General features: G+C 39.2%; 1 pseudogene; it reads right to left on the bottom strand.

The window, feature by feature from the left end:
- Positions 1-8,137: 8,137 nt before the first annotated feature.
- LOC148022113 (uncharacterized) lies at positions 8,138-20,651 on the bottom strand (annotated as a pseudogene).
- Positions 20,652-27,948: the final 7,297 nt, after the last annotated feature.

The raw sequence follows: 27,948 nt of genomic DNA, 5'->3' as shown, positions 1-27,948 counted from the left end.
CAAAATCCATATTATTAGGGGCTCTATTTTCATCCTCAAACAATTGACAATTTCTAGTCCAATGACACCTTCTTACAAGCACATAATCCACTAATGGGAGCTCTATATGGGGATGTGCAAAGGATCCACTCTAACCATGGAAGGCCAAGATAGAGCTTTAATTACATTCACTCATTTGCAAAGAACCACTCAAACTTTGATGAATGTTACTTTGACACTCTAAAAGGTTTGATATCAATTATGATCTTTCACATAACAAGTCAAGTCAAAATCCAACTATGTATGTGGATTCAAGCAAGAATATAGATATGCATGCTTTGGTAGATCTCATAGTACACAAGCTAAGGCTTTTTGGCTTCTCTTTTGCAAGTCTACAAAATGTGAGTGAGCCCCATCAAATCCCAACAAAGTGCTGCAATTTCCACATAAAATGGATTGATCACAAGATGCTAGAATTGTGAAGGGACTCATGTTCTCGCAATTACTCTTTCATATCTGAGATATGTTAAAATGGAGTAGAATGAGAGTGAATTGGCACTAATGAGTGCAATGGAATCCATTGGACTAAGGATCGCCTTTGGAGCCAGAGCCAAATGAAAAAGGCAAAGCTAGTAGATTTAATTAGCCTCAAATCACTAGGTTTTGTGAAGGCTTTATAGTGGATCACTTAGGCAAGCATAGAGTAGGACATTCATGGAGATGAAACTAAACCCAAAGCTAATGCCTTAGAGATTTTTGTCTTCAAGAGATATTAGAGTGTGGCTTTGTTTTGCATGAGACTTGGATAACATCATTTGAAGATCAATTTTGTGGATTCCAATCAACATGAGGAGCTAAGGAGTTATTCAGGTCCCAAGCTTATTATATTCCTAGGAAGCAGCTTAGCATCATCTTTGTGAATAGACCTTGTACAAGATATCCAATTCTTGATCTCATTCTTATGTAGTTGTTCATGGTTATAATAGCTAGCTCCTCAAGGTAGATAGGATCTCAACAATAGCAGTGAGGTAGATCACAAAGAATCAATGCAACCGAACGTCATCTTTTCAAATTCCATTACAAATCATGTTAAGTATTTAAATAGTTTTATGATAAATATTTTATAATCCCTCAATTGCTAGATCCTTCGCCCTTTTCTATTGCTTCATAGACATGCCTTGATGATTACACCATCCTTCCCATGAGAACCACATAAATAAACTAGAATCCCATGCCCTTGTATTGTAGTATCATGATAGTGATCATTTCTGTGATTCAAGAATACACATAAAAATTAAAGTACATTATGGACTTCACATCAAGGCTTTGATTTAGTAGAAAAATCATGCTTGCAACCTATTTTTCTCTTAATTTGATGGATTGATCGAGGAACTAGATCGATAAGCTCAAGCTACAACATCAAAGCAAGTGTAGTTTGAGCCAAGCTCCAAGTAAGTGTCTCTTTCTTTATCAGCATATGATTGTGGGCCTTTCAATGTATTTATTTTTTATTAGAATATTTGTCTTTATCATTACATCGTGTCTTGTTGAGGGCTAAACTGACTTGTTTTTTGGGCTATTTTTAGTTATTTTCTGAGTTGATTGGTTGATTTTGTGTATGATTTATTGATTTTGGATGTTTGTGGGACTATTTTGAAGAGTTTTGGGGTGGATTGAATATCTTTGATTAGCTCATCATGGTTTTTGGGTGATTTGTGATATGCTCATGTATTTTATGTGACCATTGTTCGATTCCGATAGCCCTATTTTTGCCTTTGTTTTGATATATTTTCTTTCTATTTGAGAATTTGAGATTGTGAATTATTGAGTTTGAGTGTGATTATGTATTGAATGGTTTTTTATGGATTGGATTGGTGTTGGTTTTGAGCTATATATTGTAATTTATGATGTCTACTAACCTTCTATAGTATTCTGATGAGCTTCTATATGCCTTTTGTAAGCCTTTGTATGCTTCTATGAGTGTTTTGTGGGATGAATGTTTATCTTGGGGATGTTTTCAAATATTGAACAGAATGAATACAAGCACAAAAATAGCTCCATGTTTTGGTATGCAACAAGATAAGAATGCCATCAACAAGCATTCAACAAAGGCAAAAAAATGGAAGCACTCGTATTGTTGAAGAGGAAGAAAATCAATGGAAGGGTATAGAATTCCAAGTATCCTTGATGAATAAGTGCAAATTTTCATTGCCAAGGCCACTTTTTACAAAAATTTCATCTCTCAATAATGAAAACACATCACTATTTTGATGTAGACTCTCTGTGATAAATTGTTCCCATTGTCTTTTAAAGCTACAAAGAGTTCTATCATTCTAGCCAATTATCTTTCAAAAAATTGAAGAAGAAAAAATAGAGAGAATGATCCTCAATGGAAGATTTTTCTTTCATTGAGGACTTTCCAGACATTATCCAGTGATAGATTTAATAAGCTCCAAGAGTCATGGTTAATTTAGTGGAGATCCACAAGAGTAAGAAAGAAAAGAGTTGGAATTTGTCTATGGATATATACCAAACAGGACATGTGGGATGCCTAGTGTACTAACAACCTTCTACTTGTCCAATCGAAAACCCACTAGAAGCTAGTAGATCGAGTTTTCTTCACAACCTATGCCATTGAGACCCTCTAAAATTGGTACTACTAAAACGATGGCACTATGGCAATTGTTTGAAGAATGAAATTCAATATCTTCTAAAATAGAATACATTTCCCTCTACACTAGCATGAAAGTTAAATTTAGAGATGATAAAAAGAAAGAAGTAGAAGACATGTTGGCAAGGAAGTCTTCCATAGACTAAATCCCCTTTATTTTCCTTCTATGAAGCACCAACAAATTAGGTGGAGCCATCTCCCTAATGAATGACACGATAAATAGACAAGTACTAGAATGAATCCAAAGATACATTAGAAGAGGGAAGGTAAAAATCAAAGAAAAGAATGAGCTAGTACAAGAAGCCTCCTTTGAAGCCCTTATGGCACTACAAGATACAGGCCTTATACCGACGTTTAAAGTGACGAAAATGTTCATAAAGAAATTTTCCCTTGTTGTCACAAAAACGTCGGTATTAGCGACACCATAGAACAGATGGTATCAGCATCGCTATTTGCATCGGTAATGGGATGCTGATACCGATGCTTTGTGACACATTTTGTGACACTGATAGCGATGCGTGCAAGTAAATTTGTGATGCTAATAGCGACAGCAGGGGAAAAAAATTTTGTGGCAAGGCAGCTTGCACTATGTGCTTTATTTGGGCCATACAAAATAGTTTCAATAATGTGTACAATGCTCATGTAAATAAAAGCAAAGTGTACTTGAATCATAACACTCATACATGAAATAAATACATGATCGTGTAATGAAAGCAGTCGGTACAATCATGGCAAGATACTACTACTACATCAAAAATGCCTACACAAATCACGTGACCAAAAAAGAAGAGTATGGGAGCTCCAGGGATCCAAGGGCAAGCTATAGATCCTTGCCATCTGAAAGCTCGTCCCGTCACAAAGGAGCATCGATTAGACTCTACAAAAAAGAAACAACTACACATCATTCCACCATACAATAATGCATTTTATTTGAACTTAGTAACTATGGACAAGAAAGATGAGTGACTTACAGAGCCGTTGCGTCCATACAATCTATCAATCAATGCAGTGAGACCGTGTCTCTCTGTATATCGAGTCTCTAGGCCGGTGGGATCGCGGTTTGTAATGGATTGCTGCAAAGAAAACAAAATACAACTATTAGAAACACGATTATCAGTACAATGGATATTGCAAAAAAAAGTAAGCAGAACAAAAGAAAAACTTACAAAGTCCTCGAGATATGTCTTGTGGCCGCCACTCCCAAGATGATGGACCAGTCTGCCTCCAGTCATGCCCTCGCTGCCTCACGGTGTTGTCTCCAATGTCTTGGAGAATCTGTAGCCTCCTCCTTGAGTCGGCGCCAGTCATCCGCATCTAGCCACTCGGGCTTTGAGGCCCCACTCTTAAGTGCCTTTCGTGCATCTGATCGTCTCTGTGACATGTATATATACATGTACTCCATCATCCAGCCTATGGAAAACCTATCTATTGTGCGTACCGGAAACTCCTCATGCAAGGATACTACTATATAGTCATTTCTTCCATCCGGTACGTTCTTCCAATGATCCAATATGTTGTGCGGAAAAACTTGTTGGCACAACTCTCTAATACGAGACATCACCCTCCTTCCCTCGTCATTCATGATGATGGCTCGTGACCTATCATCTACAAGGTATCCATACCCCTCTGGGGTATGTCTAAGATGTGTCCTCTCCCACTTGCGACCACGCTCCTGGGCATATCCAAGAGACCCCTATACATCTGGTGTATCCATGGGGGTGGTATCTCTCGGAGTAGCAACCATAGGGGTGCCACCTACAGATGGCTGAGGAGTGATGGGAGTAGACGTCCCCACAGGTGTGACGAATCCCACAAGTGATGCAACTCCAAGCAGAACGTCGAGACCTCCACAATAACCACCTGAGCCTCCCTTGCCTCCACGTCTCCGCAGCATCCCCAAGAACCACTCCCTCCATCCGGCCCAAGTCTGGAGCATTGACCTCGTCTATTTGAAACTGAAGCATCAAAGCGCACCAAGGTAGATGTAACAAAACGGCCTCATGGTGTCCGAGACAGCCCCTAGTCTATCATATCCCTGAATTAAGCCATCTGATCTAGAGACATACATGTGAAGATCTCCTGTAGCTCCTCATTGCTCATCCCTCGACTCATCATGCGGATCCAAATATTCACAAAGGTCACCTGCATAGACAAAAATTGATGTTAGCATAATCAATATAAATCAAGCAAAGCACGGTAATATAAATCTTAAGAAAATTATCTTACTTAAAACGTATATCTTATGTACCTTATAAGCGATTCGTCAACGAATTGAGTAGGTGGATGCTCTAAGTATGAAGTACCCTATGGTCCCATGTCAATCTCCTGACACAACTCCGCATACAGTGAAAGGTTGATAGACAAGTCACCACAAAAGGATTACTCCACCTTGTTCTCAAAGAATTCTTAGACTCTTGTATTTCCATCATTGTGGCCCGATTCTAGCTCCTCTACATGCTCCAAGCTTTTGATGGCCTCCACCCCTTGCAATATTGACCCCTCTCTTTGCATAGTGTCTCATCTATGTTGGGAACATTGCTTTGATCATATACTCTCGCACTTCGAGGAGCTGAAGGTATAGCATACCACCATTGAGGTTGTCCAGGGTTTGGATAGAAAATTACATGTTCAAAATCATATACAAGAGAGATTTAACTTTTATGACATGCACCTCCTCATAATAAAATTGAAAAAAACATGAGTTCATGCACCTGTTCACAATGGACCGGCAATACAAACATGTCACACAAATCGTTCCATATTTTTTCAGAATCTATTTCAAGAAATCCAGATGGACCTCGTCAAACTGTTGCTCCAACTCCTTCACGTACCACTTTGAACCATTGCACATGGAATAGGGTAATGGAGAAGCTACGGTAATCCACTGTGAGAATACTTTGCAAGTTTCCAAAATACTCCATCTCATCTATAACAATGTTTGGATCCGTTGATCGTCATTGGCTCTCTTGCTCAAGCTTTGCCATGATACCACAATCTATTGTGGAGCGCATTTTGTCGATACGCTCCATGTGAAAATGTCGTCTGTGCATCCACTCCGCACTATATATTTTATATTGTAAATCATAACAATCAATTAGTTTTGCACATAAAATGTAGATACAGAAAACCCTAAACACGTCACCTTTGGACTACATTCCCTTGAGAATTCCCACTCCTCAGTTCAGACCTCCGCCCCTTCGCGAGATGCTGCGGTCAAAGCTCCATGAACCATCGCATTGACATAAACCACGGCATCTCCTCCATCCCCTCGGGATTTTGAATCGATTGATGGTGTGTACTACATCGAGATTCAGATCGCGCTTCTTTTATATCTTTCCTGGCTTGCTCGTACCTATCGATCCACGTCTTCATGGAGGCATGGTGCAATATACAAAAGCGATTCACTTTCTCCTCCATTGCAAAATCCATTCTTTTTTCTATCCCATTTCCAACCATCACATCTCCGGTCAGTCTATCATCGTCCTTCAACGACCATAGCATACTATTATCTAAATCCACTGTTGGTAGCCACTGTGAAATATGCACTAACGCCTCAGACACCAACCAATCTTCATCCATACTACCTTCTGGTTGAGCTCATTGTCGCATAAAACCTTTCAAGGTTTTCATCAAGCGCTCCAAGTAGAACATCCATCACGTGTGAACAGGTCCAGCAATCTCCACTTCATCTACAAGATGCACCAATAGGTGGGTTTATATCGTGAGCATGCTAGTGGGCAAGTATTTCTCAAAGAGACAAACCTTCTCCACTACTCCCCGCCTTGCCGATTCAATAGAGGATGTCTTGATCTCCTTCTATGAGATCCATTGCACTAAATTTGACAACCTGTAAATCACCCCGCGTATTTCTGGAGTAAGGCATCCTACGATCGCGATCGGTAGTACAAACTGCCACAAATGAAGAAGCATTACGAACAACCACTACACTTCAAATAGTAAAATACGCATGCCACTTACAATCCATTTATAGTACAAACCTGACATATCTTATACCAATCATTGGGTTTTAGCCCTGATAATTGGTCGTCTTTAGAAAATGCGGACCTGAGAAAACGTATCATACCCGTCAGAGTGTGGATAGACTTGATAATTTGTTTCACAATGCGCTCTTCTTTAGTGGACAAATCCAAAGGAGCGCGAGGTAGCTGCAAACGACCATCAGCACTTGACTGCAGCCAAGCGTCTCCATCCTACCTACCTCCTTCAAATCTATTCGTACCCCTGTGGTGTCTCTCTTTCCTGTGATGTGGTCCCATAGTAAGCTACCCACATTCTTGAAAATATGCATGGCATCCAACATGTAGTTGATCTGTAACTGGGTCCAATATGACAACTCGTAGAAAATTGCGAACCGCTGCATTCCGTTTGGATGCGACTCCATGTGGAACATTTTTAGCTTGTACCAGTTTTGGGCGTTAATACGTGCTGGAGGTCGTCCATGGAAACCTTTCCTCAGTTGATAACCCTCGGGCAAGAAAGTGGCATGACCTTGATATACAATCTTCTTCATGGTTCATGACCTTCGAGAGTTCAACTCTAGCCCACACAATGGACACGCATGATAACTTGAGGTAACCAAACCTGTCCCAACACCTCTATCTAATGAATACAAACTTGAACCAGCTATGATAGATCTTACCAATAAGAACGGAAGCCTACTTACCTGAGCACTCCCTGAATCCTGGAAAGTCATGCATGGTCCACATGAGAATGGCTCGAATATTGGCGGATCGTCGACCATCGCGCTTGCTCATATCTTCCAAGGTGACCCACTCCTCCCAAAAAATCTTAAGCTCATCAACTAATGGACGAAGATACACGTCCATATTTTTTACTTTGTAGCAGCCGGTAACGAGCAAGCTAAGGATGAGGTGTCCTTTCTTCGTAGAAAGCCATGGAGGAGGGATGTTGTAGTTGACAATGCCATACACTGTAAGAAGTTGAGTGCAAATCGAATGGGTTAACGCCATCCATAGTAAGACTGAGCCAAAGATTCCTTGGCTCTCAAGCAAAGCTTGGAAACGTAGAGTCAATGTGTCTCCATGCGCATGAATCTGCTAATATTCATTGAACTCCATTTGTGGATCTATTCTATGCATGCTACATTGTCAAGCTTGCCATGCCGGACGTACGAAACATATGATTTATGTGGGGGATAAGCGAAAAGTGTCTTGAAACTTTTTAAGGGATGATTTGCCCTTGCAGGTCCTATCGGTACCTGTGAGCATCACGCTTTGGACATGTCTCCATAGTCTCGTATTCTCCTCAAAACAGTATGCAATCGTTGATATATGCATGGATGCTGTTGTAGTCCATGCCAAGCTTTCGTAAAACATGTTGTGCATCATCACGAGACTTAGGTATGGTATTTGCAAGTGATAATATATGATACTTTAGTAACTTGAAAAAAATCATAAAATACCTTGAAAAAGCACAATTATTTTTTATGACAGTGTCAAAAAGAAATCAATGAAGTATATGTACAAGGTACTTGAACAACTTGGTCACACTCACATCGCTCCACTCGTATTTTGCTTGCACACTTAGGAGTGTAAGCAGTGCCTTCAGGCGAGATACTCAGCATCCATCATATAATCATATGGATGCTTCCTCTCTAAGCAGATCAGATGTCTCGACATCCATGGGCATCAATGCATCGATCATTGCCTCCATCTCAAGCTCTAAGATTGTAGGAAAGTCTGGAATGTTGTCTATCTCCTCTGATATTGAGGGTATAGATTGCGTAGTACCTTCCAAGTGGTGGATTGTCTCAGGCACTCCATCCATCGCACACCCACGAACTCTTCTAACTGGCTGCAAAGGGTGCACTTCTCCTTGGAACGAGACGTTATCTCCCTAGATAGAAAATTTGCCAGCCACACCCAATGTTTTTGTATATGGTATTCAATTAGCTTGCAAATACAATGCATGATTGATATACACTTTTCTTACCATTTGCTCAAATTCTGAGATCACCTGGTCAATGAACTTTGATTGAAACTCACTGAAGCGTCGTACATGTTTTATAGACAATCGACGTTTTCGTCTAATTGCCAGCTTACATTGAGAGCAAGGACATGGGACATGCTGATTAAGATATGCTTGCAATCTTGAGCATCACGACCTTCATCATTTTCCATTTGGTCTATGTTATGACAAACAATTTGTTCTTGTTATCATTCTTTTTTTCTTTCTTAAATTGTTTGAGAATGGATTTCTTCTCTTATAACTCAAGAAAATTAACATATGTAAAGTCTCCACCCACCTATAAATTAACATATGTCGGAGTATTTTCCGTCTCGTGGTATTATACCGGACCTCACCACCACCACCACCACCACCACCACCACCACCACCACCACCACCACCACCACCACCACCACCACCACCACCACCACCACCACCACCACCACCACCACCACCACCACCACTACTACTACTACTACTACTACTACGACTACAAATAAGAAAAGAAGATGTTAAAGAACAAGATCTTACCCTCTATTTGTTTTTTATCCATTCATTCTCTTCTCTCCTTCCATCTCTCTCTCTTTTTCTCTTTCTTTATTATGTTGTATGTTTATTTCCTCTCTCTCATTCCTTCTTTCTTTTTCTCTTTCTCTTCCTCTCTAATTTCCTTTAACAAAATAGATCTCTCTCTCTTTTACCAATTTCCTTTAACAAAACATCTCTCTCTCTCTACCACTACCACCACCACTACAATAAACAAGAAAAGAAGAAACAACAACAACAACTACTACTACTACTACTACTACTACTACTACTACTACTACTACTACTACTACTACTACTACTACTACTACTACTACTACTACAAACAACAACAAATAAGAAAAACACTACTACTCCTACTACCATGACTATGATGACTACGACTACAACTAAGACTTCGTAGGACTACGACAAACCACTACCACTACCACTACAATAAACAAAAAAAGAAGAAGAAAAAAAACAACAACAACTACTACTACTACTACTACTACTACTACTACAAACAAGAAAACTAAACAACAATAAATAAGAAAAGAAAAAAAACTACTACTACAATAACAAGAACAACAAAAAAACAAGAATACTACTACTACTACTACTACTACTGTCACAACAACAACAAATAAGAAAATAAGAAATTAAACAACAACTACTACTACTATCACTACCACTACCACCACCACCACCACTACTACTACTACTACGACTACCACAACAACAATAAACAAGAAAATAAAAAATTAAACAACAACTACTACCACTACCACTACCACTACCAATATTACTACCACTAGGACTACCATAACAACAACAAACAAGCAAAAAAGAAAAGAAGAAATAAAACAACAATAACTACTACTATTACCACTACTACTACTACAAACAAGAAAATAAGAAATTAAAAAACTACTACTACTACCGCCACTACTAATACTACCACTACAAATAAGAAAAGAAGAAATTAAAGAACTACTACTACTACTACTACTACTAACAAGAAAAGAAGAAATTAAAGAACATGATCGTACCCTCTCTTTGTTTTTTATTCATTCATTCTCCTCTCTCCCTCCTTCTCTCTCTCTTTCTCTATTATGTTTAATGTTTTTCTCCTTTTTCTCTCGTTCCTTCTTTCCTTTTCTCTCTTCCTCTCCCTCTCTCATTTACTCTCTTTCTCTCTCAATACACATTATTTTTAACAAGCAAAAGAAAATGAGAAAAAACAAAAACAAAGCAAGAGGGAACAGTGCACTCACCGCAAAGGCCTGAGGATGAATTTGGTGACTCTTCTTCATGACAGTGGCTCCTCTTCACCCTCCGTACACTTCCTCCTCTTCTTCACAAATGGCGGCAGCGGCGGTGAGAAGCTTTCCTTCTTCCTCTCTCTCTTTCTCTCCCTCTCTCTCTCAAATGCTCTCAAACGCAAGATGGAGTTCGCTCTCCCTTTCGCTCTCTCTTTTGTTCATTCACGCAAAATGGCGCGCTCGGGTTTCGTCCCACGTTTTTTTCGCTTGAGTACTGTCTCTATTTGCGTCGATAGCGACACAAATAGCGACGTCGCTAATTTATGTCAAAAACCACCATCACTATGCATGTATTCTTGTAGTGTGGTACTCTTCATAGAAGTCCCAATGGCAAATTGAGGTCCTCTTCCTAGCTAGATCTATCATCAAAATGTTGATGAAAGGCTAGCAAATGTATACATTTCCCTTTACATTAGCATGAAAGTTAAATTTAGAGACTATAAAAAGAAAGAAGTAAAAGAAATGTTGGCAAGGAAGTCTTCCATAGACTAAATCCCCTCTATTTTCCTTCTATGAATCACCAAAAAATTGGGCGGAGCCAACTCCCAAATGAATGACACGATAAAGAGACAAGTACTAGAATGAATCCAAAGATACAATACAAGATGGAAGGTAAAAATCAAAGCAATTAATGAGCTAGTAGAAGAAGCCTCCTTTGAAGCCCTTATGGCACTCTTCGTAAAAGTCCCAATGGCAAATTGAGGTCCTCTTCCTACCTAGATCTATCTTCAAAATATTGATGAAGGGCTAGCAAATGTAATCTCATTGCCAATTTTCCAGGAAGAGTACAATGAAGACCCCGATCTTCAAATAGCCAAATTCATGGTAGCATGTGTACTCAACAATGCTAGAATACCATAGTATTGGTTGATGATATTCCCTGCCACTTTCAAAGGCACAATGTTTCAGTGGTATGAGAGACAAGCAATAAGAGCTTTCGACACATGGGATAAACTAAAGATGGCATTTCTTACCAAATTTCAAGTGTGAAGGTTTTGAAGATTGGATGCTTGAGGAGTTTATGAACTTGAGCTAATTCTCTAGAGAATAGGTGGAAGCATATATTTCTAGAATGGAATCCATAGAGAAAGACCAACCATAACTTGGATGAAGGTATCTAGAAGGGAGCTTTCTTAAAGGCCTACAATTAGAGGTTTGGAAGTTCATGGAATTGAGAAGATTGGCTAATCTACAAACTATAGTGGAAGATGTAAGACCATATGATGAAATTGAAGCAAGATTTTCTATGACCTCAGGAACAGGAGTCCTACCTTCTTCAATGCCAAGAATGATGTATCCACTAAAAAAAGTTATAGGAACTATTCCCTACCCTTACCCTTGGATGCATATAGTGACTCAGTATAGTGCATTAAATCCATAATAGCTATAGATAATGCCTCATAAACCACAATAGTAGTGGCCTCAAAGAGTTCCCCTAATGGCAAATTGGAAAAATAAAAGTGAAACCCTACCAACTAGAATAAACAGATAATGGTCCAAATAGAAGCTCTGAATCAAAATTAGAACATATATCTTTCTGAATTAACCCAACCAGTTTATGAAGTGTTTAAAAATACTCTCCAAGATCCTACTACAAGTATTCTAAGAGGAGAAAATTTAAAGGACTAGTTGTCCAACTCAATTACAAATATCAAGGAGTTAGTGGATATAATTAGAGACCAGTTAGACACACTAAAAGTGAATATTCCCAGTCTATCAAATACTATAGGAGCAGAAAGAGATGTTAGGCAATCCAACACTTGCTGCAGAAAGTGCCATCAATGAGACATTTAGCTACTGAATATACCCAAAAGCCAACCATCCATAAATCCTTCTACTATTATTGCTTGAGAAAGAACCACACAGAGGATATCTGCTCTCCGAAGGAGATGCGTGATAGAAGAAAGAAAGATGAAAAAGAAAGGTTCAACTTTCTGAAATCTAATATAACAACCCTAGATATTGGACCAAAGAGTAGAGTGTTTGATCCTAATTTTGGTCCAAGGAGGATCTCCACCCAAATTTACAAAAAGGAAGATAGTTTAGTGGTGGATAGATATCCGAAGTAGAATGTTATAGATGTAGAGAGAAAGGTCACATCTCCCCAAACAATCCAAACCCTAGATGATTTATGGATTACAAGCTCCTCTAAATTCGATGTAAAGGATAAGGCCACACTACTACGATATTCCAATCCAACCCTTGTCAAGGCTAATGCCATAATCAATAGAAGAATAAGGAGTCTATCTCCAACTTAGTAGAATCAAAAGCAACAATCATAACACAACATCAGCCAAGAAAGGATAATGTAGAGTTCAAAAAGAAAATGTTTACCTACAAAAGCTATAAATTTTAAGCTTCCAACACAGCCATAGAGCAACACAATACAAGATAGTATAGTATAGAGTACTCTTATATCATAGAAGACTATAGAGCCAATCCAAGACTCCCATTCCCCAACTAGTTGGAGAAGCCATTGATTAAAGAACAAGGAAAAATAAAAGCAGGCATTGTCCCATTCCCTAGCTAGTTGGAGAAGCTAGTGGATTCCATACAAGAGTATGACTTGGTGAAGGACTTGAATACCTTTCATCCTAATTTAACATTTTGATAACTATAGATTATATGTCCTAGATATAGAAAGAGGTTCAAAAGCATTCTCACACATGAATACATACCTTAAGGATTTATCACCTTGCAATTTCTACCAAAAGCAATAAGGCCCCAGAGCTTGTGAAAGAAGTAGACGTAGCCAATGCCTTCCTGGATCTTGGAACCCCAAAGACTAGCATCTAGATACAAGGTTGCTTCATGGCAAGTGCATTGATAGATGGGGGATTTTTAGTGAACGTAATGACAAATATGGCAACTGGCCCTGCAAGGCATGCAACCGACACAGTGGCTTATTAGACTAGGAGATCAAAGTAGAATCAAACCTTTAGACATCCTTCCTTATGTCAAAACCATAGTTGCACAATGAGATTATTGAGTGATGTACCTAATGGTAAAGCCAAACTCTTGTAGGACCTCTTACCTCTTGTTGTTGGAAAGATCATGGCTTTTTGAAGCATGAGCAAGGAATGATTGGTTCCAAACAAATCCTAACCCTAGATAGGGGGCCCAACAAAGTAATGTTGAAGTTTCATGCTTCACAGAAAGGACATGGATCCAGTTCCATAAAAGTCTCATTTGACTCTTCCAATGAAGAAGTAGATAAAACATCAATGAAGGAAGATACTGTCAAGAAAAGTTTTCCACAAAAACCTGAAGTACAATCCCTAATTGTGGACACTATAAACCATCTCACGAAGAAAGACACAAAGTCATTGTCGATGGGTGAATATCTCCTACTTGAACTAGGAATGACTTATGAAATTAAATCTAACAATGAGATAGAAGCATGGATGTACTATTCTCCGTGTTACTTGGCCAAAGTAGAGCCAAAGACAAAAGCTAAAGCTCAAATAGAAAGCCTATTCTTCCCTTACATAGCCTCTATAGAAGTAGATATAGAGCCTGAAGAGAAAGACGATGAATCTAAAGATAAAGTTAATGAAAACATTGATGAGTAAGAATTTCTATAACTTGAAGAGGATGTCCATGAAATGAACATGATAGAGGCTTTAGAGAATGAGAAGCCCTACTCTTGGATGGAATGACAATGATCCCTTTGTAGTTCTTCAATGGTCTACAATGTATGCAAAGGATATACATGAAATGGAAGAGATAAACAACAATTTTCTTTACCAGTGTTTGTTTTCACCCTACACCACTAGTTTCTAGAAGGGATGATGATGATGAACCATTCCAATAGGCATCAACTTCATGGTAGTAAAGAACCTTAGAAGATCCCTATCATATTACATTCCTCCATGTATCATCAGAAGATGAATCCTCAAATCAAGGAGTGGTCTTCTTTGTGACGATTGACATCCCTCTTCCCCTTCTCATTCCATGAGTCATCTCTCTCTCTCTCTCTCTCTCTCTCTCTCTCTCTCTCTCTCTCTCTCTCTCTCTCTCTCTCTCTCTCTCTCTCTCATCAATAATACAAAATGTGTTCTTTCTCTTTAATCAACTACAAAAAGACTCCCATTTCCTCATGGTAGCTCCAAGGATCAATCTCTCTCGTAGCCATTGATGAAACTAATAGGATGGGTTCAGCTTTGCTCCCCCTTGTAATGGCCAATGCTAAAGATGGCTGTTCATATGGTCTTCTCCAAGCATGGAAATAGCTCTACAATCATGGTAATATCTCCTCCTTGACATCTCATCCACACAATATGATAGTTAGGTACATTGATGTTGATGATTAGATAAGAAAAAAATATATTTATAAGTATATTTAATGAATAATAATTCAACTTATGAATCTAATTTGAAATTTAATTACTTGAACTTTATGCTTTTATTCTAAGTTATCATTCATATTCACATTACTCTTGAGTCTTAATTATGTACTGATGTATTGAATGGAATTTTAAAATTCATTGCTAGGTCTAAGATGACATATCCTCTCCCCCTTAAAGGAACCAAGATGTTCTTATCTCAAGAAAAACTAGGGATTTTGTTTACATAAAGTTTCTTCATCAATCGAAGTGGCATAATCTTTTGGATATTCCTTAGATGAGGTATTACATCATGCACTAACCTCTACTAGTGCGATACAACATGCTACTATACTTTGCCATACTACATTACACCTAACATAATTGTCACGCCCTTGTGTGCTAACCCTCATGCACTAGTACATGCATACATGCACATAACCTAGTGCATGTGCACCCCACATGCATTAACCATCCTAGTGCACTACCTATTTCATTGTCCCTTACATTGCACCTTGCATCCTAGTGTACTACTTTCAACCTTGCGTACTAGTTCAACCCCTAGTGTATTGCACCTATGTGCATTATGCACAAGCCTAATGCACTAGTGTACTACACTACTGCACACCATCGTGCATTGGCCAACACTAGTACACTATACCCTCACACTCACACATGCACTTTTGTGCTGAGACAACTATATGCTCCATATATACCACTGCACATAGCTCCACATCTAGGTACATGCAAAGTATCTTTGTTCCTAGCATGATTTACACAGACAATTAGAAAACTGCACAACTCTCTATCCATCTTTGTTCTTGATCCTCATGTAAGCCAAACCATCATTCAAAATCTTTGTCCCCATATGCATAGAAATAATGTGAGTCCGTCCAAGAATTACAGGATAAGAAGAAAAATCTTGCACAAAGAAATTATGCTCATCATAGGCATCAACTATACAAACCTTCACATTGGGCAGGTAGCATACAACTCTTTTGTTGAGTTATTTGCTACTTGAATTCTTATCTGTGGTCAACATCCATTGGACACTTCCCATTTTCATATAAATTTTTAACCATGGCACGAATGTTTGACCCATGCTCTATGAGAGCAACTTATGGAGACTCAAGTTCTCCAATTTTCACTCTACTATCTCTATAGTACTGTTATCCTCCTAATGAATTCGAGAATAGTGACTTCGAGGTATCATATTTGAAGCATCATCATCTCTATAATGTATAGCCCATACACCCTCTATTGTATTACTGCAAGCCATTGTTCTTCTAGCCTTTGCACTATCAACAAGGTCAATTTCAAAATCTTCACATTCATTTTCAACACATGTATCTTCTTCACAAATCACCTATGCAGACCTATTTCCTTGTCACCCTATATCATTAATTGTGATGGATCTCTAGTAAACTATCACTTTATTTTAATATCTATTATCTCCTTATGAAACTCCCTTTTTACAATGCCAAGTATTTCTCCTAGAGTAAACTCAAGCTTACGATTTAGGATGTGATCCTCTAAAACCTTCTTCAAATTTGTGGGGTATTGTCTATGTTAAAAAGTAACTTGTATCCTTGCTCTTTGTCCTTTGGCTTTTGATCTTTCTCTTTTCCCTTTTGATCATTTTGACCTTATTCCACGATACATTCTAGTGTTGATCTAGTAGGATGCAAACTTCTGAGGACCACTCTTGCCACACCCACTCTAGTTACCATCTTGGAAGTCCCTAGATTGATGTCTTCCATTTTCCTCTTGTCTTCAACAATAATATTTGTGTTTTATATATTTCTCATATATGCATAAAATTAATAAGAGTCCATGGGTGAATTCCATCTAGTCTTTTCCTAAATATTTCTCCCTATGTTATTCAACTTTGGTTTAGAGATCTTCCCCTTACCCGCAATTTACATGGCATGCTCAAATTTAGCTTTCCTGCTTGAGCTAGCAATACTATTTGGATGAAGTTTTGTTGATGGGTAGCATTGATATTGGGGAGTTGCACTCCACAAGTACACATGTATGCAACATAACCTCCTCCTTGGGCTGATTCCTCTACAACCATGAGTGACTAGCAATGACTACAAGACCTCTCAAAACTCTAAAATTTTGTGTTATGTAGTCCACTCACCTAATTGCATGCCTGAATCCAAACTAGAGTACCCAACATAAGGTGTCTTGTACTCCACGTATACGTAACACAAGCTCCTCCTCATGGTTGATTGCCATGGCCTCTAATCACATAATCTTAATGGTAAGGAATTGGCCAACCAGTCCTCCTCTTATTTCACAAATTGTTGCACACACTCTATTCTTCCTCACCTCAAAACCCTTATGATGCATGAAACTTAATATCTTGGTGGTTGAACCTCATGCACTCGATCAAGGAAAGACAATTGCCATGCATCGATGTGTGCAAACGAAAGCCTAAATGTATGATGTGAATGAAATGTAATTAGGCGTATTTAGTGTGGAAAAAAAAGTGAGATTTCAATAAGTATTCTTTCCATTTTCTTTCATGAATTTGATCTAAGGTTATGGCATTGTTTCAAACTCAAGGGCACTTAGTCTTCCTAACTCATGCTACCCTTCAGTCTACAAATAACACATGATCATCCTACTAATGAAATGCATAAGAATTAAAAGTATTTCAATGAGAACTTTCAATGTTGTGACTCGTTGATTCATTTGTTTTACAAGAAACGGCACCAAGGTAACACCCTTGCTTATCGAAATACTTATTTTGAGCCTAAAAACCTCACTTTTCTTGAATTTTAAAATTTTAAATGGAATGCTTTTATACATTCTAAAACTATATGTCATTCTTAGAATTGTACTAGTTATTGATATTTTTATGTGATTTTAGCTTTTCTTTTTCATATTTTCTCTATTTTTACTTATTTATTAAAAAATAAAAAGGATAGCAAAATGAAAATTTAAAGTGCTAAAAATTAAGAGTTGGCCTTTCTTTTCCTTATATGAGAATCAAGGCTACCAATGCTGTTGGAAGACTCCCATGTGCTTCAGTAATGCATCACGATCATTCTTCGTTGCACATAATCCATCTCTCATGCTCACTCTCCCCATCCCCCTCTCTCATAAGGACAAGCATTTTGAAGATAGAGAAGGAGGATAGAAAAATACTAAAACTCTTGTCAGAGAAAGAAATACTAAAATTTCAAAATTCTCATTTCTTCAAATCAACCTGCAAAATTGATTCCATCGTCGTGTGGGTTTAGCGAGTAGGCTCTAATTATGTTTTCAAAAGTACCAACCAATGCCAATTATGAGAGAGGAGATTAACATAGAGAGCGCCATGGTGGCATTCATCATCATGCAATCTCTCTCACTCGTTTTTTATTTTTTTCTTCTAAAGGCTATATCTTTTGATTTTTGGGTATGTAACCCTTCAAAATTGGCCACTTATTAGTTCCCACTCTTTTCCTCTCGAATTAAGGTCATTTTACAAGTATTTGATATCCAAACACATGGATTTTATTCAAATATCATGACAAAACACTTCTCCACTGTATGTACACATTGTGTGTACACTTGATTTTTTGCTTTGCTCTGCCTTTAGTTATAAGATGCCCCGCACCTTGTGCCTTAAACACTCTACACCATGAACCACTTTTAGGCTTTAAATCTTCATTTTGCACCAAAAACACATTGCATATCTCTCTAAAATGCCATAAAATCTTGTAAAATACACTTCTAAATCTAGCTTAAGAAGGAGGAGGAAGAGGAGAGGAAGAAGAAGCAAAAGAAGAGAAAGAAGAAGAAGAATTTCAAATCTAGAAAAAAACAAGTGCTTGACTAAGATGCTTTTGATGTTTGATAGGATTTGTATTCTTAACTATTGCTTGGGTTGGATTAATGAGACAAGAATCTTAGAAAATGAATCCAAAGAAATTAAACTAATTTCAAAGTTTTATTTAGTTGTTGCTAGACATGGCTAGTTTGCATTACAAATGGGAGAATATTAGCACAAGTGAAGGCTTGGTGTCATTTTTTTCATGTGATATAATGGAAAATTGTAAATGCTACTTTGTGTGTCTTGAGGTTTTGTCAAGGACTCATCAATCCTAAATTAAAATTGGTCAAAGTAGGTTTTTAGTAATTATTGGTCTTTCAAATGCATCCTCCCTTTTTTCTAAATAATGGGATTTAGGATTTGAGTACTAGCATGAGGTGGCTACTCTCATGGTTTCCATCTTTCTTTTTGGTCAAGAACTAGATAGATGTGACCATGGTTCATGAGTAATTGGATGGTTAGGCCTAGAGCATTTTGGAAGCCAAAGGTACCAGTAATCCTAATAGTACCCTTACACCTTGAGAAGGGCTTTGGATATCTATTTGAGTGATGTGTAAGATCTCCTTTGCTTTTTATTTTTCTAGTTTGGTCATCTACATGATGGTTTGGTAGCTTGAGGGAGCCATGGTATTTGTTGGGGTTTGCTCTTGAGTCTCCATTGAAGTTGATAATCCGGTAATTATTTGCTTCTTCTGCTAACATGGAAACATCTCTCTTCATATCCTCAAGAATTGTATGCTCTTAGCTTGAGTGACTAATACGTGTCTCAATAAAGTTTCATTAGACTTACCTAATGCTAAGATGGTGGGCTGGAGTGATGGTTGCTACATGCCCTATAATTGTTTCTTTTTTTGCAGAGTCCGTTTGATGCTCCTTTGTGGTGGGACAAGCTTTCGAATAGCAAGGACCTATAGCTCGCACTTGGATTTGTGGAGTGCACATTCTCTTCTTTTTTGGTCCTGTGATTTATGTAGGCATTTGCTATGCACTATGTTATTATCATCCTTTGTATCTTGCCATGATTCCATGAGCGCTTTCGTTAAGCGATCTTGTATTTATTTTATGTATTGGTCTTGTGGATTCAAGTACACTTTGCCTTCATTTTGACAACCATTGTACACTTTACATGTAACCTATTTGTAGAATGTAAATACAGCACATAGTGCTACATGTGGCAAGCACCTTGCTGCCCTACCACAATTTTTTTTTCTCTGCCGTCGCTATTAGCATTGCAAATTTACTGCATGCATCGCTATTGGTGTCACAATTTGCGTCACAAACCGTCGCTATTGGCTTCATTATTTGTGTCGCATCATATTTGCGATGCAAAATAACAACGCAAATAGTGATGCCAATAGCGATGTCGATAGTGACAATTTTGTGGAGATGCTAATACCAACGTGTTTAGCGATAACAGGGAAATTTTTTTTGTGAATATTTTTGTCGCTTTAAACGTCGGTTTGAGGTCTGTATCTTGTAGTGCAAGAAGAAGGCAATTATGTCAAAAAGCTACTAAATGTGGTAGAAAAGAAATTCCATAAGAGTTTGAAGGAGGGGCAGGATAACCTGAGTCCTGATCATGAAATTTAGCAAGTTCAAGACAACTCCAAGAAAGTTGTAGGGCAGAGGTTTCGATTATTTATTTTAGGCTCTAGCAAATGTTCTCAATAGTTGACTTTGGATCAGATCTTGGGGTTGATACCTGGATTCAAAGAAAGGCTTTTCGTGAAAATTAAACAAAAGCAACAAGAAGTTATTGAAGGGAAATCCTTGTAGGTGCAAGAAGCTCCTAAAAGTCAGGCAATCATACCAACACCGGTGGATGTGGTATACTATGAGGTTCTGACAATTCAGGTTGAATATGCTAGAGAAAAGTTTGATGATGTCTGGAACAAGCCACCTTGCTCATATTCGCTATTTGGATCATCATCATCATCTTCTTCTATACCAAAAGTAGTAGCAAATTGAGCCTCTTCATCAACAAAATCACCATCATGTCCATCTTTATCCATCAAAATCACGTGTGCTTGTTCTTTGTTGCTGTCTAGAGAAAGAACAAGAGGGGATCATGCATGTTTTTCCATGCTAGCATGATGCCCTATGTTGTGTGAAATAGGTATCTTCTATCCACATAAAGCGGCCACATCATCTTTATATCCTACATTAGAATAATCATAAACCCCACCTACAGTTGCAGTAGAAGGAGTACCTTAAGCTTCATCATCAGCTTCTCCATCACTAGGAAGGAGTATGTACCCTTTTAATAAGTGTTTGTTCTATGGTGAAGGGCTTCAATGTTGGTATGAAAGCCAGGTGATTGGTCTATGCGTCAACATTGAAGAAGCATACATCCATCACGAAGGCTTCAACATCAACCTTCACTCTTTTCCATGCTGGGTGAAAGCTTTGTGAGGTTTTGTTATCAAAGTCTTGGTTTCACTATCTTGCATGGATTTTTTCTTTTAAAGATATCTGAAAGGGAAGGGTTTTAAAAAAAATAAAATTAAAACCACCCTTCTCCCCAATCAAAACCACGTGACCTTCATAAAAAAAACACCCATCCAAGTGGTTTTGTAGGAGAGGACGAGAGAATGTGAATCGAAGAACACACAGCTAACTTGAAATCCACTCTCCAATTCCGTTGAGGTCGCCATCGCAGCCTCGCGCTTTGAGGGAGGGCTAAAAATTTTATCAAGTGGCCGTCTCCCACAGACGCTTGACAATCTCAACGACCGCCAGCTCACTCCTCGCCCCTGCGAAACTGCCCTCCTCTCCCTTCAACCATGGCTGACGGGCAATGCATTGGTTTAAGCCTTTTTACAGCTTCGAATGATTCTCTCTCAGAAGGTTGTTCTCGCGCGTGGGAGATTGCAATTTCCGAAGCTCTTGTTTTGTATGCAGGGAAGTTGTGGCGTTTGTTCAGATCTCATGAACTTGTTCGCACACTGGATTTCGAAAGACTTGTTCTTGTGCACTAATTATTTCTGACCATGTCGGGATTTTCGAACCAGGATGGGAGACTACAGGACTCCCCCCAACGAGCACAAATGGATTCGTACGAAGGACTCCAAAATTGTTAACTACGCCACGTAGAGATCAAATTAAGTAACTTATATTTGAGTCTTAAAAATTTAAACTAAACATTAGATTGTTAATATTTATCTATTTTAGAATTAGAATTATAAATTCTAAAGAAGAATATGCTAGGAAGATTCATTCCATGAAGTTAGCATGAAGAAAAGTCCTTAGGATATTATTTTTAGAAAGAAGAAGAATGTCACTAATTTGTAGTAACCTTGAGGACGATAGTTGAATTTTCCATTTCAATAAGATAACAAGGATTCCTAGAACATTATGTTAAGCATTGAGACTAAGTGGTTTCTATATTCGCAAGTGCATATTGTTTGTTTTTGTTTTGTTTTGTAAATATCATGGTGTATACCATTATATCACTTTAAGAAGTGTGCATGGCAACATCCCTTTTTCTCTCCCTCTTTTCTCCTTCTTTCTCTCCCTCTCCTCTTTTTCTTCTCCCTCCTCTTTTTCTTGGTTTTTTTTTCTCCCTATTATTCCTCCCTCCCTCCCTCTCCCCCTTCTCTCTCTCTCTCTCTCTCTCTCTCTCTCTCTCTCTCTCTCTCTCTCATTTCTTTTCTTCTCTCTCTCTATTTGCTTCATCTTCTCTCCCCTTACCTCGCAAGATTGCCACTGTTGTGCACCCTCCACCTACCACTGTTGAGTGCCCTTTGCCATTGGAGTTGCCGTCACAACTTGTTGCTATAATCATCCATTGGAGGCACCACTATAACCTTGCAATCATAGACGGTGCATGAAGGAAAGACAGAGAGAGAGACACTACAAGATATAGACCTTATACTGACGTTTTAAGCGACGAAAATACAAACAATAAAATTTTCCCCCGTCGTCGCAAAAAGCATTGTTATTAACGACGCCATAGAAACGTCGCTATTGGTGTCGCTATTGACGTCGCTATTTGCGACGCTAATAGCGACGCAACCAGTAAGTTTGCGACGCACATAGCGACGGCAATAGCGATGCGAGCAGTAAATTTGCGACGCTAATAGTGACTTAATAAGGATTTAAAAAAATTGTGGCGCACTGTGTGCTGTATGAGAGCCATACAAAATAGTTTCTGCACTACTGTATACAAAGCGCTTGCAAACAAAAAGAATGTATACTGAAATCATAAAACTGATACATGGAATAAATACATGATCGCATAAAAAGCGATTGGTACAATCATGACAGGATATCACTAATACATAGAAAATGTCTACATAGATCAGGCGACTAAAAAATAAAGGTGTGTGAGCTCCAAGGATCCAAGGGCGAGCTACAAATCCTCGTCCCCCGAAAGCTTGTCCTGCCACAAAGGAGCATCGAACGGACTCTACAGAAAAAGAAACAACACATCAATCCACCATACAATAATGCATTCAAATATCTCATGGTAACTATGGACAAGAAAGATGAGTGACTTACAGGGCCGCCGCGTCTATACAATCGGTCGATCAATGCATTGAGACCGTGCCTCTCTGCATATCGAGTCTCAAGGCCTTGCGGATCGCGATTTGTAATGGAGTGCTGCAAAGAAAACAAAATGCTAACTGTTAGAAACATGATTGTCAATACAAAGAATATTTCAAAAAAACAAACAAGCAAAATAAAAGAAAAACTTACAAAGTCCTCCAAATATGTCCTTTGGCCACCACTCCCAAGATGATGGACCACTCCGGCCTCGAGTCGTGCCCTTGCTGCCTTGTGCTGCTGACTCAACGTTAGCCTCCTCCCTCAGTCGGCACCAGTCGTCTGGATCTAACCACTTGGGTTTTGCAGCCCCACTCTTGATTGCCTTGCGTGCGTCGGATCATCTATGTGACATGTATGCACGGATGCAATCCATCATCCAGCCCGTATAGAATCTATCTACTGCGGTTAGCACCGGAAACTCCTCGTGCAAGGATGCTACTATGTAGTCCTTGATCCCCTCCGGTATGTTCTTCCAATGATCCAGGACCTTGTGCCAAAAAACGTGTTGGCACAACTCTCTCATGCGAGCCATCACCCTCCTCCCCTCATCATTCATGATGATGGCTCATGATCTACTATTGACCAGATATCCATAACCCCTAGGAGTCTGCCTGTGACAAATCCTGGAGGTAACGCAGCTCAAGCTGAACGACGAGACAGAGACACCACATCCATGTCTCCACAGCAGCATCCCCCTGATCCCGATACAGTCCCTCCCTCTGGCCCCAAGTTGTGAGCATCGAGATCGTCTGCTCAAAGCCAAAGCATCCAATCGCGCTGAAGCAGATCTAGCAAAGCGCCCTGACGAAGAACGAGATAGCTCCTGGTCTGCCATCTCTCTGGCCCAAGTCGTGAGCGTCGAGATCGTCTGCTCGAAGCCAAAGCATCCGATCGTGTTGAAGCAGATCTAGCAGAGCGCCCTGACGAAGAATGAGACAGCTCCTGGTCTGCCATCTCTCTGAATCTCGCGAGTTGGTCTAGAGACATGCGTGCGAAGATGTCCTGCAACTCCTCATCGCTCATCCCTCGACTCATCCTGAAAATGTCACCTGCACATATAAAAAATGGTGTTAGAATAATCAATTTAAATTATACAAAGCACATTAATATAAATCATTTTAAAAAAATCTCTCTTAAAATGAATATCTTATGTACCTTTATAAGAGATTGTTCAACGAATTGAGTAAGTGGATGCTCCAAGTATGAAGTATCCTATGGTCCCATGTTAATCTCCTGACACAACTCCGCATACACTGGAAGGTCGATAGACATATCACCACAAAAGAATGAGTCCGCCTCATTCTCAAAAAATTCTTGGACTCTTGTATTTTCATCATTGTTAGCCGATGCTAGCTCCAAGCTTTCAACGGCCTCCACCCCTTGTAATATCAACCCCTCTATTTGCATATTATCTTCATCTATGCTCGAACATCGCTTTCATCATATACTCTCACACTTTGGGGAGTTGAAGGTATAACATACCACCATCGAGGTTGTTGGGGGTTTGGATAGAAGATTACCTATTCACAAACACATACAAAGCGAGTTCAAACTATTGTGACATAAACCATGTCGTATTACAATTAGCAAGCAAATGACTAAAATGCACATGTTCACAATGGGCCGACAACACAAAGGTGTCACACAAATCTGTCCATTTTTTTTCGGAATCTATTTCGAGAAATCCCAATGGACCTCGTCGAACTATTGGTCGAGCTCCTCCAAGTACCACTTTGAACCACTGCACATCGAATAGTATCATGGAGAAGCTACGGTAATCCACCGTAATAATACTTTGCAAGTTTTCAAAATACTCCATCTCATCCACAACCGTGTTTGGATCCATTGCTCGTCGTCAGCTCTCTTGCTCGAACCTTGCCATGATACCACAGTCCATTGTGGAGTGTATTTTGTCAATACGCTCCACGCAAAAATGTCGTCCGCACGACCACACTGCACTATACACTCAAATTAGATGTTGCATATAAAATTTAGATACGACAGATTCTAAACCCCTCATCACCTTTGGACTACATCCCCTCGAGAATTCCCACTCCTCCATTGAGACCTATGTCCCTTCGCTGGATGTTGCGGTCAAGGCTCCATGCAACCATCGCGTTGACATAAACCATGGCATCTCCTCCATGCCTTCGGGATATCGAATCGGTCGATGACGCGTACTACGTCGGAATTCAGCTTGCGCTTCCTCTCGATCTTGCCTTGCAATCTGGTACTTAGCGAGCCACATCTCCATGGAGGCATGGTGAAACATACAAAAGCGATTCACCTTCTCTTCCATTGAGACATCCATTGTTTTTTCTACCCCATTTCCAACCACCACATCTCTAGTCAGTCTATCATCATCCTTCAGTATCCATAGCATTTCATTGTCTAGTTCCAAGGTTGGTAGCCATTGTGAAATATGCACTAATGCCTCTGACACCAACCAACCTTCGGTCATGCTACCTTCTGGCCGAGCTCGTTGTCACACAAAGCCTTTCATGGTTTTCATGAAGTGCTCCAGGAAGAACATCCATCACGTATGGACAGGTCCAGCAATCTCCACTTCGTCCACAAGATGCACAAGAAGGTGGATTTGTATCGTGAGCATGCTAGTGGGTAGGTATTTCTCAAAGAGACAGACCATCTCCATTGCTCCTTGCCTCACGGACTCAATAAAGGACGTCTTAATCTCTTTCTATGAGATCCATTGCACCAAAGTGGACAACTTGTAAATGGCCCCGCAAATTTCTGGAGTAAGGCATCCTGCAATCGCGATCGATAGGACAAACTGCCACAAATGAGAAAGCATTATGAATCATGGCCACTTTCCAAATTGCAAAATGCCCACGCTAATTACAATCCATTCATAGCACAAACCTAACATATCTTATGCCAATCATGGGATTTTAGCCCTGACAATTGGTCGTCTTTAGAAAATGCGGACCTGAGAAAACGCATCATACCCGTTGGAGTGCGGATAGACTTGATTACTTGCTTCACAATGCGCTCTTCTTTAGTGGACAAAACCCAAGGAGCGCAAGGAAGCTACATGTGACCGTCAGCACTCGATTGCGGCCAAAGCGCTTCCATCTTACCTACCTCCTTCAAATCCATTCGTGCCCCTATAGTGTCTCTCTTTCCTGTGATGTGGTCCCATAGCAAGCTGCCCACATTCTTGAACATATGCATGGGATCCAACAAGTGGTTGACCTGTAAGTGGGTCAAATATGGCAACTCGTAGAAAACTGAGAACCGTCGCATTCCATTTGGATGTGATTCCGCATGGACCATTTTCAGCTCGTACCAGCTTGCGGCGTTCATACGTGTTGGAGGTCATCCAAGGAAACCTTCCATGAGTTCATGATCCTCCGGCAAGAAAGCGGCGTGTCCTTGATATACCATCTTCTTCATGGTTTGTGACCTTCGGGAGTCTAATTGTGGCCCACACAATGGACATGCATGATAACCTGAGGTAACCAGACCTGTTTCGACACCACAACCTAGTGAATACTTGATTGAATGAGATAAAATATAGATATTACCAGCAAGAACGGAGACCTGCTCACCTGAGCACTCCCCCAATCCTGGAAAGTCATGCATCGTCCACATGAGAATGGCTGGAATGTTGGCTGACCACCGACCATCGTATTGGACATAGTAGTTGAGAGATTTATTGATGTTATATCTCGGCCATATACCATGCTCAAGGATTTGTTTGTCCCGGTAGATAATTATTCATTATTGTAAAAAAAAAAGAGTCAAAGACTAAATGTTTGGACTTGACTAAAAGATTAGATAATGCCTTAGATGCTAAAAGGAAAAGTGATGAATATGTTACTTCATCATTGCAACAAAAAGATTGGTGACAAGGATGCCATGATTAATGAAGTTCTTCATGAGGTGAATATAGAGTTGAAGGGGATGGAACATGATTCTTCTTTGGGATTTAGTGGTGATCAGTCAATTATTGAGGTGTCTTCTTGTACAACCATTATACCTTATATACCTAGCTATGGTCTCTAGGTTATGTACTTTGAGTATCTTAGAGGAGCTCTACTAGGATTACTTATACAACTGCACTAGAGGGCTTTGAGTATAAGTAATCCATTTATGAGCATTATTGAGGTTCTCTTAGTCTAATAATAAATCAGTCTCAACAAAAAGCATCTTAGAAATGTGGTTTTTTTGTCCTAGGTCCATGTATAAAAAATAATGCCATCTATGAAATTTATCAACTATAGTAATAAAATTTGTTTCAATCAATTCTACTCATAGTCATAACATTTGAAAAAAATATCATATGCTCAATTTAAGGGATTCTTCTTCTATAGCAATACTTTTGGGTTCATTTTGATGAAGTACCATAATGACTAGTTTGCATGATTACTAATTTGTTATGCCTATAAAGTTAATACAGAAACAATGAATTATGCATATCACAATTAGATCCCCTACTTGGACATTATGAAGGATATGACCAATTTTTATAAAGTGTATGACTAATTTTTAGCCCTCTTAAGGAGTCGATGTAATGGTACCCATAAAAAAAGAAAAGTGCATACCATTACCATAATTATGGATATGTTATCATTCCAATATATACACACACACGTGGACTACATCTTGAGTAGAAAAAAGCTATCCATTTGAGTGTATATACATCTCCATAAAGCTATCCATTTGAGTATACATCTCTTTCTCTTTCTCTCCCTCTCTCTCCCTCTCCCTCTCTTTCTCTCGCATTTCCTCTTCCTCTCA

The sequence above is a fragment of the Lygodium microphyllum genome, chromosome 17 (assembly GCF_053477565.2).
Source record: "Lygodium microphyllum isolate KBCC chromosome 17, Lygodium_microphyllum_v1.1.10, whole genome shotgun sequence".
In the NCBI taxonomy this organism is placed as follows: Eukaryota; Viridiplantae; Streptophyta; class Polypodiopsida; order Schizaeales; family Lygodiaceae; genus Lygodium; species Lygodium microphyllum.
Note: the sequence above shows the minus strand (reverse complement) of the source record. Positions and strands in the feature narration are given on the sequence as shown.